The sequence below is a fragment of the Sminthopsis crassicaudata genome, chromosome 1, assembly GCF_048593235.1.
Source record: "Sminthopsis crassicaudata isolate SCR6 chromosome 1, ASM4859323v1, whole genome shotgun sequence".
NCBI classification, from domain to species: Eukaryota; Metazoa; Chordata; class Mammalia; order Dasyuromorphia; family Dasyuridae; genus Sminthopsis; species Sminthopsis crassicaudata.
In genome coordinates this window covers 158,980,199-158,994,839 of record NC_133617.1, presented here as the reverse complement: position 1 = coordinate 158,994,839, position 14,641 = coordinate 158,980,199, and the positions used below count along the sequence as shown (strand labels likewise).

The 14,641-nt window shown below is 39.6% G+C and overlaps 2 pseudogenes; both read right to left on the bottom strand.

Annotated features, from left to right (window-relative positions):
* Positions 1 to 2,654: 2,654 nt before the first annotated feature.
* On the bottom strand, positions 2,655 to 4,484 carry LOC141544304 (WW domain-binding protein 11 pseudogene; annotated as a pseudogene).
* A 6,223-nt stretch (positions 4,485 to 10,707) lies between these two features.
* On the bottom strand, positions 10,708 to 12,148 carry LOC141549441 (pre-mRNA-splicing factor 18-like; annotated as a pseudogene).
* Between the last annotated feature and the right edge of the window lie 2,493 nt (positions 12,149 to 14,641).

The window sequence follows — 14,641 nt, the reverse complement described above, 5'->3', positions numbered from 1 at the left end:
TCTAGAGATATAAAATTGCTCCTTAAAAGCGATAAACTGGGAAGACATTTTTACATTCTAAGGTACTAAGGAACATTTTTACATTCTAAGATGCAGACCTCATTTGCAAAATGTATAGAGAATTGACTCAAATTTATAAGAAATCAAGGCATTCCCCAATTGATAAATGGTCAAATGATATGAACAGACAATTTTCAGAGGAAGAAATTGAAATTATTTCTAGTCATATGAAAAGGTGCTACAAATCACTACTGATCAGAGAAATGCAAATTTAGACTACTCTCAGATACCACTAAACACTTCTCAGAACTCATATCTCAGGAAAAGATAATGACAAATTTTAGAGGGGAGGTGGGAAAACTGGGTCACTGCTACATTGTTGGTGGAACTGTGAACTGGTCTAACCATTCTGGAGAGCAATTTAGAACTATGCTCAAAGTTATCAAACTGTGCATACCCTTTGACCCAGCAGTGTTACTACTGGACTTATATCCCAAAGATCTAAAAGAAGGGAAAGAGACCCACATGGGCAAAAATGTTTCTGATGGTCATATTTGTAGTGTCTAGAAACTGAAAACTGAGTGGATGCCCATCAGAGAATGGCTGAATGAATTGTGGTATGTGAATGTTATAGAATATTATTTTTCTATAAGAAATGACCAACAGGATGATTTCAGAGGCTCCTAGAGACTTACATGAACTAATGCTAAGATTATTATATGCGGCAACAACAAGACTATACAAAGATTAATTCTGATAGACCTGGCTGTCAGCAACAATGAGATGATTCAAACCAGTTCCAGTTCTTCAGGAATGAAGAGTCATCTACACCCAGAGAGAGAGCTATGGGAAATGAGTATGGAATACAACATAGTATTTTCCACTCTTTGCTTGCATTTTTGTTTTCCTTCTCAGGTTTTTTTTTCCCCTCTTTCTTTCTAGATCTGATTTTTCTTGTGCAGCAAGATAACTATAAATGTGTATACACACACATACACATACACATATACTTTAACATATTTAATATGTATTGCACTACCTGCCATCTAGGGAAGGGGGGAAGGGGGAAGAAGGGGAAAATTTGGAACAGAAGATTTTACAAGGGTCAATGTTGCAAACTTACCCATGCATATGTTTTATAAATAAAAAGCAATAATAATAAAATAAAATAAAATTTCCCCTTATTACCACTTTGACTGCATCCCACAAATTTTGTCTCATTATTGTCATTCTCTTGGATGAAATTAATTATATCTATGATTTGCTGTTTTACCAATTCATTCTTTAGGATGAAATTATTTAGTTTCTAATTACTTTTCGGTCCATTTTTCCCCTGGCCTTTTATTCAATGTAATATTTATTGTATCGTGGACTGAAAACAATGCATTTACTATTTCTGTCTTTTAACATTAGATTTTGAGATCTTTAGTTCTAACATATGGTCAATTCATGGTAGGTTCCATGAACTGCCAAGAAATTATACTCCTTTCTGTCTCCAATCACTTTTCCCCAAAGATTCATCATACCTAACTTTTCTAGTCTTCCATTTACCTCTAACTTCTTTTTTATTTATTTTGTGGTTTGATTTATCTAGTTCCAAGAGAGCAAGGTTGGGACACTATACGAGCTATGTTTTCCAGAGCTAATGAATGGATAACTTCAAAAGCCTGTGATATAGTTTGTTTGCACTAAGAAAAGGCATTGTTCCAATGGTAATGCTACATGGATGTAAGGGAAAGACCAATAGTAGTAATAAGGGATGTGGGGATTGAGCTCTGTTCAGTGATGAAATTAGGTGACAAACATCATCTTCTATGCCAACCTCCCCCCCCCACAGTGAGTATCTGATGATCTTTTGCCCTGTTCAAGGAAATAATATATTCAACCAAAAATTTTGTTCTTTTGCAAGAGTGGCTGCTTCATAAAACCATCACCTACTTTTCCAGCCTTTTTATCTAATAGATGAATATCTGGACACCTAAATGTATCGTGCCTTCCAATTTGGGTTTACAGCCCTTGGGTTTTTCCTCTGGAGACAAGATTGAAAACAAACTTCCTTTTTTTGTAAAGCATTTATTTCTTATATAAGAGACACAAAACACAACTAGTTTTGTCACTGAGAAATCATTTTAGTTAACACATATGTCTAGTTTCCACCCCCAGACATCCTGCTTCATTGAATGGAAAAAACACCATCTATATGCTATAATCAGTAAAACTTTTACAGAAGAATTACAAGGAAAGTATTAAAAAATGAAGTTAAAAATCCCAAAAGAGATAACATTTGATTTCTGACAAATTTCTCCTCCAGTGCCTGACCCAACTCACTTAAGGAAAATCCTGTCTATCTCATGCTTCAAAAGGAAAAAGAAAATGGTGATAGTGAATATAGGACACATATGAAAGAATACTTCTATAAAAGTTTATCAGTCTACTCAGTATGGAACATCTTTATCTTCTGTACAATTAAATCTAACCAAAGCTAAATAACATTAACTTATTAAGTAACAATACACTGAAGTGAGAAAATGCTATGACAGAGTACAGGTAAAACTCTTCTGCACTTGGGTCCAAGATATAAGAACTCCTACCTTTAGGAACCAAGTTTTCTACTATGACAGTCTATGATATCTGCGATCTTTAAACCAATAAATTCAGAGTAACCCCTCCATCTCTTTCATGAAAGCTTTATACACATCATCCTTGGTCTGTCCTGAAACAGGAGCAGAGGGGCCAGATTGAGGGACAGTTTTGGCAAGGGGTATAGTAAAATCCTTTTCTGATGTCCTTTGGGAAGCAGCAGCAGTAGCTCTTTTGTTTTCTCGTCGAATCCTCAGTGCAGTGGGCACAAATCTGACCATTTCTGCCTTGGGATTGGTGATTTGTGGCTTGGCACTGATGATAGCTGTGACTTTCTTCTCAATGGTAGCTGCGGTAGTATCATGCATTTTAGGTCTCTGGATCAAATTGGGTGGAGAACTTAAATTCTGTGCATTGGGCAAGGGAGCTGAAGGAAAAAGCCCAGATGGAACAGGTCCAGCTTGGAGTACAGAAGGTGGGCCTATCTTCTCAGGAGGAGGCAAGGGGCTGGCTAGAGGCTCTGGGGGACACAACCTTGGTGGTCCCTCTTGAGGAGAATGGCCAGAAAGTAAAACCTTAGGTGAAAGTCCTCTAAACCCTGGCATTCCAAGTGGTCTTAAGAAGGGAGTAGCTCCTGGGGGTGGACCAGGAAGGAGCCCAAGAGCTGGTAGTAGTGGTGGAGCAGGGTGGAGTCCTGGTATGGCAGGCAACTGTCTTTGGGCAGGAAGAACAGACTGTGGAGGTAGTTGCTGTTGCTGAGAAGCAGTTGATGAGAATGTCACATCAGGAAGAGATACTGACTTGTGCTGCTGCTGCCTTGTGTCCTTTGAGTCCTCAGAATCCTCCTGATCATCATCCTCTGAAAATACCTGAGCTTCTTGCCCCTCTTCAGGAATTTCCTGACCTGCCATTCTAAGCATAGTAACTTGAAGAGGTGTTAATTGCTTCATGTTTTTCTTTTTCTTTCCTGATTTTCCAGGAAAACCAGCAAATCTTACAGTGAGAGTTGAGTTTTTTCCCTCATTATTCTCCATCTCTTCATCACCATAAAGGAACTCACCCCCTTCCCAGGTGACATCTGATTTGTCACAACTGCTGTTATCATGCTTATCTTGATCCATGTCTTGAGAACAATCTTCTTTTTCAATGGTGCTGAAAGCATCATCACCATGACATCCTTGAGCAAGTTCTGGACTATAAAAACTATCCTCCTCCTGCTGAGGAGAAACAAGTTCTAGAGCAAAGCCCACTTTATGGCTGTACATCTGAAGAACTTGGAAAGGAGGTGGCCCAGGGGGTGGGCCTGGAGGAATTTTGCCAGGAGGCAAAGGAGGAACACCATGTCCAGGCAAAGGAAGAAGAGAAATTGCCCTGGTGGGAGGTCCATAGGCAGAAAGATTTTTGAGAACAGACGATGACTGAACAACAGGCAACTGCATTCCTTGGACCGAGATGTTAGAAGGAGCATGAGGCATGTTGGGCAGTGGGATGCTTTCTACGTCAACATTCTGAGCATTCTTTACAGCATCAAAGTATTGACTGAGCTGGGCCCTCTTCTGCTCACACTGCACCTCTAACTTTCCAAGTTCTTTTGCTATATCTGGATTTTCCTTTTCGTAGACTCGGACAATTCTCTGATAAGTTTCCTGAAGTTTTTTGCGTTTACTTTTGAGCACATTTTCATTCAGCTGTGGCTGCTGTAGTGGATTAAACTCCATCTCATCCAATTTCTCAATGTCGCAGATAATCTGTTTGGGATCCTTCATCTTCAGTACAGCAGCTCTTGCCATCATTCGTTGTTTCTTGTTCTTTTTTAATTCCCTCTTCCGAGCTTCCTTTCGAGCCTGGTCAGTGGGGTTCATGAACTTCCCACCTTTCGTGCATGATGCAGATCTTTTCCCCATTTCCACAGCTTCTATGGCTCAATCAGAGAAAAAGGGACAGAAACTTTTTTATTCAAACCAATGCTCCAAAAGTATTATCAGTAAAAGGCTAGATGATCATCAGACTGAAAAACATCCACCTTTTTGCTGCTCTTTGGATCTAGTGAGGGCCACAGGCCTGCCTTAGCAAGCTGGAAAGCCCTATTTCTCTCTTCCGAGGGAGATAGGAGACCTTCCCCTTAGCTTGTTGCTCTGGGCCTTAGCTACTGCCCAGCCTTTGGAGATTCACCTTCTCCCTCAAGTCACTACTCTTTTATAGACAGCTGGCAGACTTCACAAAGCACATCAGGCTCCTGCACCCAGAGAGCCAGGCCAGGGTCTGGAGAAACTTCCCAGCACTTGGTATTTATATCTCCCAGGGTGAGTTAACAAGTTTGTTTTTTTTGTTTTGTTTTGTTTTGTTTTCCTGAGGCTGGGGTTAAGTGACTTGCCCAGAGTCACACAGCTAGGAAGTGTTAAGTGTCTGAGACCAGATTTGAACTCGAGTTAACAAGTTTAAAGGAGGTAATTTTAATTTGATTTTCTTTCTGTCTGTTGATTTTGAGTTTACACCTTGGGAGGTATTTTTTTTTTTCTTTTTTGGGTAGTTTTCACAACTACTTTAAGGAAATGAGGGTAAGTGCCAATTTAGTGCCACTTGGGAAAAATTTTCTTGAGGGGCAGGTCACTCCATGGCATCTCAAAGTTAAAGTTTGCAGATGAAGTTTAAATTACACCTGGGTGACCATCTTTACTTCTCACCTTCCCCTAGTATCTCTCACATCTGGGCAAGGTATTTAAAGTTCCCAAAGTCCCAGCATTTGTTTGTTTTTTGAGTTTTTATTTTTTAAGAAACTTTGATCCAGTCTTTCCTATCATAGCCTTAAATACTCACTTAATTTCAAAATTAATTTTACCACTATAAAATCTAGTCTTATAAGAAATGTTAGCAAGACTTGTGAGAGAAATACAGCTGTCTTGGTCTGTACCAAGGTCTGTCTTAGGTGTTAACTCTCCACATTCTAAAAGAAAAGATAGGAGTGTGAGTAAGACTTAATTTGGAAAAGTGTTTCTGTTAAGTAGGCAGTCAAACCTTTGTAAACTGTTAATACACTTGGGAATCAAAATGTGTGCTCAAAAAGTTACTGAAGTCTACAAGTGATTCCATTTAAGGTAAAGACAATCCCCTAATTAGTGTTATAGACCTAAAGTAGTATCTAAAGCTCCACCCAAAAGGCAACTTGCTCTTTTTCCTGAGAGGGAAACCCCTTATCAGATTCCACTTCCAAAACTCTAAAGTAAGTCATAATCAAAAAAGAGAATCTTTTTCCACTTATACTTTCTCCTTTTCAAATACTAAAACCTAGGGGAGTCTCACCCTGCTTCTATAGTTCTCCTCATCTAGCAAATCCTAAAGAAAAAAAAACAAATCACAGACCAAAAGTGCATGTAGAAATCAAAGATGAGATGTAAAAGCTTTGTTGGAAAATGTGCTCCCCAGGACCTGGAGCTTTTATGAGTGTCAATAACCTCCCAGCTGACTTTCAACTCTATCTACAATAAGCATCAACTACTACCACAAAGATAAATTCCCAGGAAAACCAGAAAAACAGGGTATTGGAGAAGCTACTTCAAGTAGTATGGATTCCTTTTAGAATGTTTCTTCCACATTCTCACCAAGAGATCATTGAGGGTCTACTCCAGCAGTCTTGTTCGTATATTATTACCTCCAAATGTTTTAGAAGCTTTTACTTCAAGCCTACATCTGTTTTCTTAATCAGTGCTCCTAATCTGGGGCTGATCCTAATGAGTCTAGTGTCTCATCCAATTGACAAGCCCATAGATATTTCAAAATGAGTACTATGCTTACTCTAATTCTCCTGAAAAAATTAGACCTTTTTCTCCCCCTCTCCAGGACTTGACAGTGAACTGCAGTCCCTAACAGAAAATAGTCTGCAAGGCTAGAATTTTAAATGTACCACCTAAATATCTCCTGATAAAATCTCAGAGTACCCTGGGTACTGATGTAAGGCCATCACCACAGTTTAGAAACTCAGGAAGCTTTATTAGGGTACCTTGTTGTGGAATGCACAATCCATGGAAATGCCAGAAATAAGACCAGCTCTTCTAGCTCTCATGGATCATGAAAATGGAGAGAAAGAAAGAAAAAGACTAGAGAAAGAAAGACAAAAAGACTCAGGTTACTTCTAAAGGGAAGCCTAGTAAAAGTGAAGATGAAGATTGTTATCATTAACTGTATCCTTAAATGCTTTCTATCCACAATGTTGATAAGCAAATACAAATGAAAACAAAACAAAAAAAGAGATAAATTAGTCAGTATATAAAAGTTGGGTTCAAGGAGAAATTTTAACATTCTCAGACAAATTGTCTCTCCTCCTATCTGGGCAGGTGGCTTATCATTCCTGCAGTTGTGTTCCCATTCATCTCAAGCACTTCTGATCCCCAAACTTCCAGGCTACCCACCAAGCCAATGAGCAAACTGAAGTGGGGGGTTATGCCAGGACAGAATGATGGGAATTACTGCAAACCGAGTGAAAATTAAGCAGGCAAGAATGCCTGGGAAAGGATATATATGTAAACTTATCTATAGGCATATATATTGGAATATAGCAAACAATGCACAGGCTAGGCAGGTGTGACATCACCAAGCAGGTGTGATTACCTGAGAGGTCACACCTTGTGCTGGTGAATTCAAAATTCTAGACAGAGACTTTGAAAATTGGATGATTGCTTAATTTCCATGGATTTTAAAATTAAATTGGAGAAAGGCAGAGAAATCAAACTTAAATCTTAGATATGAAATTGAAACCTAAAGATTAGTCTGATGTGGAATAAAGTTAACAAAACTTGTAGATATGAGTCATAAATTAGAAAAAGAAATACTTTATTAGATGTTATCAGAGATGAAGATCCACACTCTTTGGGGAGAAACCGATGCCTTGCATAGGCTATAACCTTGGTAGTACCCAATCAATGGGGAATCAGAGGAGCCACTTGAGTTTTGGGGACAGGGTATAAAAAGGCATGTCTTATTAAGTGTACCCAATAGCTTAGACACCATTCTTGCAAGAACACAAAATGAAATTCTTTCCTTCCTTCATGCTATAGAGGAGGGGGCTCTTTAGCATTCTTTGTAAGAAAATTGTCTCTTACAATTCGGGTGTTTATCTGCGATCCAGACATCCTGAGTAAAAAGAGCCTATATAATCAAAGGACATAGATTAGTCCCTTTGCTATCAATGGTGTGGTAGATTGGCTATATGTGTCCCAGCTCATTGAATGCTCAGGACTTTAGGACTATGTTGATGATTAAGGTTTATGAATGCAGAAAGAGGAAAGGAGACTATCGACCAGGAAACTGTGCATCAACCAATGGTGAGAAAAATTGCCTATTGCATATTGCCATTGGTAGTCAGCATCTTGTGAGGGAAGGGGGTCTGAGAGATCTCAGACAAATAAAATACATGGAGAATAAGAAGAATTTAAAGGGTGCCAAAAAATTAAGAGGAAATAAGGATATCTCTGTGATTGCCGACTTGCTCCAAATAGTCCAGAAGGGAAGATATTGAAGAAAACAACAGGGAGATACAGGCTGTATTAGATAAGAAAGATATGAGATTGAAAATTCAAACTTTCTTTTTTCTGTTAGCTAGAATGCAGGTGGCTCTTGGTGCTTCAAGCCAAAATGAATGTTCTTAAAGGTTCGATTTTCCAGAGATTAAAAATGTAGCTTCCAAGTTGTTTGCTTTAATTAGGTTTGCTACACAAGACACAACAGTCAAAGACTATAGTAATTTATTGTTTAATAAACCTATTGACTCCAACTTCTGGGATAAGAAGTCACTATTTGACAAGAATTGTTGGGGAAACAAGATAATAAAAGTAAGCATAAACCAGCATCTCTCTCCCTATATCAAGATAAAGTCAAAACGGTGATATTATTAAAAATTAGGAAAGCTAAGGATAGTTTACCTGACAGATCTTTGGAGAAGTGAGGAATTTATGATCAAACAATAAAGATCATAAAATTCAAAATGGTTAATTTTGATCACATTAAATTTTTTTAAAAATTGCACAACCAAACCCAATGCAGCCAAGAATCTTAGGGAAGCAGAAATCTGGTAACAATTTTTATAGCCACTGTTTCTGAAAAAGATCTTATTTCTCAAATATATGGAAAACCGAGTCATATTTATAAGTCATTTCCCAATTGATATGAAGTCAAAGAAATGAAAAGATCATTTTCAGATGAAGAAATTAGAGAAATGCAAATTAAAATAACTCTGAGATCACTTCATATCTATCAGATTGGCAAAGATGACAGGAAACAATAAGGATAAATCTTGGAGGGGACGTGGGAAAACTGGATCACAAATGTATTGTTAGTGGAGTTGTAAATTGATCCAGCCATTCTGGAGAGCAAGTATGCCTAAAGGGCTATAAAACTGTACATATCCTTTGATCCAGCAGTGCCACTCCTGGATCTGTAACCCAAAGAGATTATAAAAAGGAAAAGCATTCACACATTTAAAAAAAAAAAAAAAAGGTTTATATTAGTTTTTTTGTGCTGGCAAAGAATTGGAAATGGAATGAATGCCCATTAATTGGGGGGATGGCTGAATAAAATATAAAGTATGAGTGTAATGGAATATTACTGCTCTATAAGAAATGATAAGCAAGTTGGTTACAGAAAAGCCAGGAAAGAGATGAACTAATGCTGAATGAAGTAAGCAGAACATGGTACACAGCATAGCAATATTGGATATGATTATTTGTTAGACTTAGTTCTTGCCAGCATTGCAGTGATCCAAGACAATTCCAATAAAATTGTGATCAAAATTCTATTCTCTTTCAGAGAAAGAATTATGGAGACTGCATGGGGATTGAAGCATACTATTTTCAACTATTTTTTCTCTTTCATGGTTTTTCCCCTTTTACTTTGATTATTTTCTTTCCCAACATAACTAATGTGGAACGAATTTAAAATAATTGTACATGTATAATCTATGATATTGTTTGCTGTCTCGAGGGAGGGGAAGTAAGGGTGGAATAGAGGAAAAAATTGGAACTAAAAAGCTTACAAAAAATGAATCTTGAAAAACCATCTTTACCTGTAATTGAAAAAAAATAAAACTTTTGAAAAGTCTGAGGGAGGGGGGTGGAGAATAAGTAAAAGTCAGCCTCAAACATTTATTTCCAATCATTTACTGACAAATTGCATGTGAGACAGGAAAAAATTAAATGCAATCTGTGGTATGCTCCCTGAAAGAATTCGGGACTCAGGAAATATCCAATCAAGTAGAGGCATTTATTATAATTAATTGAGAAACACACACTTGGGTTGGGAGGGAGGGAGAGAGAATGGGCATCTTTTAGGAATTTACTAGGAGTTATCAGGAGTCAACAACCCAGCAAAGCAAAATAAACTATTTAAGGAATCAGATTATATCACCAGAGAAGTGGATTTTAAGATTATAAGAATAGTTTGCTAACATGGGGAGGTCTTAGAGTCTTGGTGAAACTACCCATGTAGTTATCCAGAATGCATACAGAAAAGCCCAACTAGTTGGAAAGTTTAATATATAATAATATTATGATTAGCCTGCCTTCATTATAAATTCCAATAAACATCAAATAACGATAGTGGACAAGTGTTATGTTGGTCAAATTAAGAAAAATTAATTAAAGTGAGTAGTTTGATGTGTTTATTTACATCATGCTTTCTATGGTATGTTTAGACTCCATAGGTGATGAAACTATGGACTGGGTGGACCTGAGTTTGTACCTGTCAACTAGTGACTGAGGATTTCTGTGAGGTTTTAGCAGGGGGTGGGAGGGGCAGGTTTGGAGTGGAGCAATAATCAAAATCTTATCAAAAGAATCTGTTAGTAATTGTTACCTTTGTGCTTCAACTGTTAGAAAATAACCCTTGGTGATTGAGTTTTTTGGGTTGTTTGTTTTTGGTTTTTGAAGTCAAAACATGATACAACAATTAACAGTCTACAGTCAACAGTCTTACATCATAATTGATGTAAGAAGCAGTGTTTTTGAAAGAAACAAATCAATTTGGTAGAAAATTTCCCCTAACTTGATTCTTTCTCTCTCTATCATTCCTGGTAGCAATTCTCCAGGAGACCACAGGACTGTTTCTTCTTGTGCTAGATAGTTCCACAAAGGGCAGTTATCACAGTGCATTTTACTCCACACATTTTGATGGAGGTGCAGAGAAATGCTTCTGGCAAAGGGACATTAATCTTTTCAAACTCCTAATATATTTTCCTTGTGTCTCATCTTTTAGAACATGTGCAACATGCTTGGAAAGAGCTTTTCATAACCAATTCTGGCATTGATACTGACCATAGTGACTCCATTTGGCCAGGGGGCATTTCCAATGGCCATCTGAAGATAAGCCTTAGCGGCCTTCACATTCTGTCTGCAACATGAATTTAATAATTTCTGTTATTGATTCTTTAAGATCTGCAGGAAGAATCCTGTTGCAGCTTCCTAAAAAATAGCCTCAGATAAGATTGTCTGTTTTTGAGACAGTTTGCCCTGCACACTGAATTGTACATACTCTGGAGTTCAAACTCCAAGAAGAAACTTAAGGAACTTGGTCATGACATCCTTGTCTTTATAAAAATCCCTCCTTCCTAAGAACTGCCCCAATGCAAATTAAATTGCAGCCCCAACTAGAAGTGTTTTCTTCATGGTTTTGAGATCATTCTGTGTGTCTTCTCCTGGTGCTTCGCCAGCACAAGTTTCCTGAAAGTACTGTTAGTCATCCTCATTCAAAGTTGCCTTCAAGTGCTCAAATCCCTGTTAACTTCAGGCACGAGAATTTCTATCTATTTTAACCGCTGCATCATATTCCCTTTCTCCAAACTATTTCACATATTCTCCTTTTTCTCTGAAAATGCCACACGATCTCTTGCCTGGAAAGATTCACTGGCAACTTTTCCCCTGTTGAGTCTAGATATATCACTGGAGAGAAGGAAATTAGTGCTTTCTTATCTGCCTCCCAAAGGCTTGCTGAGCTTTGCAGCACCAGAAAGCTTCTCCTTTCCAGCGACCCATGGAGGGATCTCCATCCACCCCATTCAATCTGGAGCCCAGAAATGCTCAGCTTGTCTCGTTCCCAGTGATGACCTGGAAAGGTCTGAGGCCCAGCTGTGCCGGGAGTTCAGTGCCGTCCTTGATGCCGAGAGATGAACCACCTCCAGAGCCAGCCTTGGGGCCAATGGCAGATTTGGAGTCCTCATCCTTCTCCCTCTGCAGGAAACAACCAAAAATCAGACACCTGTCCAAGGACTGGCAGTCTCTATGATCCGTTCCACTCCTGTTACCCTAGTTCCTGAATTACTATTTCTGCATGTCAATATTAGGACTCTAATAGTTTGGGGTGGCCTGTCTTGGTCTAACTATATAATTTGCTCAGAATTCTGTCTCCTACTAGCAGCTTCTGTTCCAGAGAGAAGGGGACAGGTGGAACTACTCCAGGCCCCACTTTTCCCTCTTTTGGAGCCCCTGACAGATGTGGGGTGCCCCTCAAGGACTGCTTTGAGTACTGCTACTTAACAGAGGCTGAGTTTAATGCACAAATGACCATTGACCTCAAGACTGTCCATCGCTGGCTGAGATGCCCCCCCAACTGCAGAGATTTTAACATGGAGGTTTCTGTGTCTCCCTGAATGAGGGATGCTGTTTGATGCTAATAGTTCTGGCGTTATCAGGAAGAAACTGGTCCTTGCCATAAATCTTTGCATTTTTCTAGCTTTTGTCTGACTTATTATTGTCCTGCCTCAGTTTCCCTAATTATTCTAACTCAGCCCCGCCTCAGTTTCCTTGCTTCTCTGTTCTACAAAACCTCCCTGGCTTCCTTATCAGAATATCTGATAAGCATAAAAGAACTTAGGTTTAGAATATCAGAATGCCTTATTACGATACTGTCTTCCTCTGACTCCAGTCCTCTGGACTGCTCCTCCTGCCTGTGTCTATTTCAGTCTTCCTGATTTACTGTTCATAAGGTTTGTGTGTTTGTTCCCCCCCACCCCCCGAAAACCCCCACCTTCTATCATCGAGGTAAGACAGTCAGCTTCCCGGGACTTGGCTGACCTCTCTTGGAGCTCCAAGCTCAAGCTGAGCATTAGTCCATTGAGATGTCATGGCAAAGCTCCGGCAGAATTGAAAAAAATTAAAGTTTTTGTCGTCTCTCTCAGGGACACACAAAAGGGAATGAAAAGCTATAGAATTGAGGGGGGGGGGGGGTCCAGTGAGACTCACTTGCCTTGAAGAACTCCATCATCTCACAACTTGAATGCTGATTAAATTAGCCGAAAGGGATTCCATTTCCCTCCACCCAACTTGGAAGGAGCTTCCTTTGCATTTTAACACTTCTGCCCTCAGACACACCCACCAAAGCTAGCTTCTTTCAAAGCAAAAGAGAATTTTGTTTTTGTTTTTGTTTTTTTGTTTTTTTTTTTTGTTTTTTCCCCAGCCTTCTTTTAAATACAAATATGTAGGAAACTTTCCGAGGAAGACCACCACAGAGAACAACTCAGGGGCTGGCAAGCTGGGTGTACAGCACTGATATTGTGCACCCCCTCTGCCTTCTTCCACCTCTTCCCCCTCCCCCATAAGAGTGGGGAGTCTAGAAGGGAAGATTCAGGATCTTTGCTTACTTTTCTGTTAAGTTTGAGAAACCAAAACCCTATTATTTTAAAGAAAAGCAGCCATAGTTAAAAGATTTCTAAGAGCTTAAACTGCATTCTTATCTTGATCTGCAGCCCTGACAATCAGGGATACACCCATGCCTAGACCCTGCCTCACAAAAGAGCAGTGGCTTATTAAATCTACTAGATATCAAGACCTCTGCCTTCTATGACTCTCTCAAGTCCACTGCTACCCTGAACCAACCCCAGGAGAAATGAGCTTTCCTAGAAATTAAGAGTGAAAGAACTAAACTCCAAGCTAGTTAACATCTTTTGCTGTAGACAAATAATCTTTTCTCTCAGCATTTTCTCCTACTTCTCTCTAATAGTTGGATGGGCCATTAGCATTCTACCAGCAGCCCACAGAGGGGACCTGATACATTTCCCCATTCCCCTGAATGTCACTATCTCCACCCTGGATGACACCCCACTTTTAATCAGCTCCTGAGATATGTTTTCTCTAGGCTTCAAACTTTGGATTCTCAGCTGCCCTTCAGCCTGGAGAACATTGACTGGACAACTGACCGGGACACCCCCTCAATGCCTGGTTGCCATCCCCCACACCTCACGCCTCACCTCCTGGCATGAAACCCCAAATCTCTACGACCCTTGTCAGCTCAAAGCAGTTAAGAAGAAATCATCGCCCCCTTTTCCCACATGCATCTGGGGGTGACTGTCTGAAGGGGGAAAAGAAGAGAGGACCCCGCTACTCTGAAGATCCTTGGAGAAAATCTTCAACCCTGCCTCAAATGAGGGACACTTCCCCAAATCTATTTTTTTAAATGAATTTAAGTTTTAACTGTTTGAGGGGGCGGGGAATGATGTGGGTTAAGAATTCTTTCTAATTTCCAGCCCCCATGAATCCCAATGGGAGATATCCAGGCTTTCCCAGCCCCCATCACATCTGAGCTAACTTGGGTCATCCCAGCCCAACTCTAATGATCTGCTCAGGCTTCCCCAACCCTCACCCTTAGCACAAACAGCTCCTTATCTAAAAGCCCATTGAATTCTATTCAATTCTAACCCTGGCTGAAACCAGTCAGGAGTCAACCTGAGACTCCACCCACCTTCAAGATTACCAAAAGCCCCCATTATAAAAAGGGGAAACCTGGAGCCCACTCTTTGCAGGAGCCCCAAACATGGCCTCCTTCCGCCAGTCATGTTAAGGGTTCCTGTCTGCCCGGCGCCAGCCTGGCCCTGGTGTCTTTCTACCTTTACCCTTATTTCCAAAACCCAAATAAACCTCTTTTATTTATTTGTTTGTTTGTTTGTTTATTTTTCCCCTGAGGCTGGGGTTAGGTGACTTGCCCAGTGTGTGGTATGGAAATTGTGAGGGGTCACCATTTAATAAAAAAAAGCTGGAGAGAGCTCTAGAGAAAATCAAAGTTTATTGTACATTCTCTAGAGAAG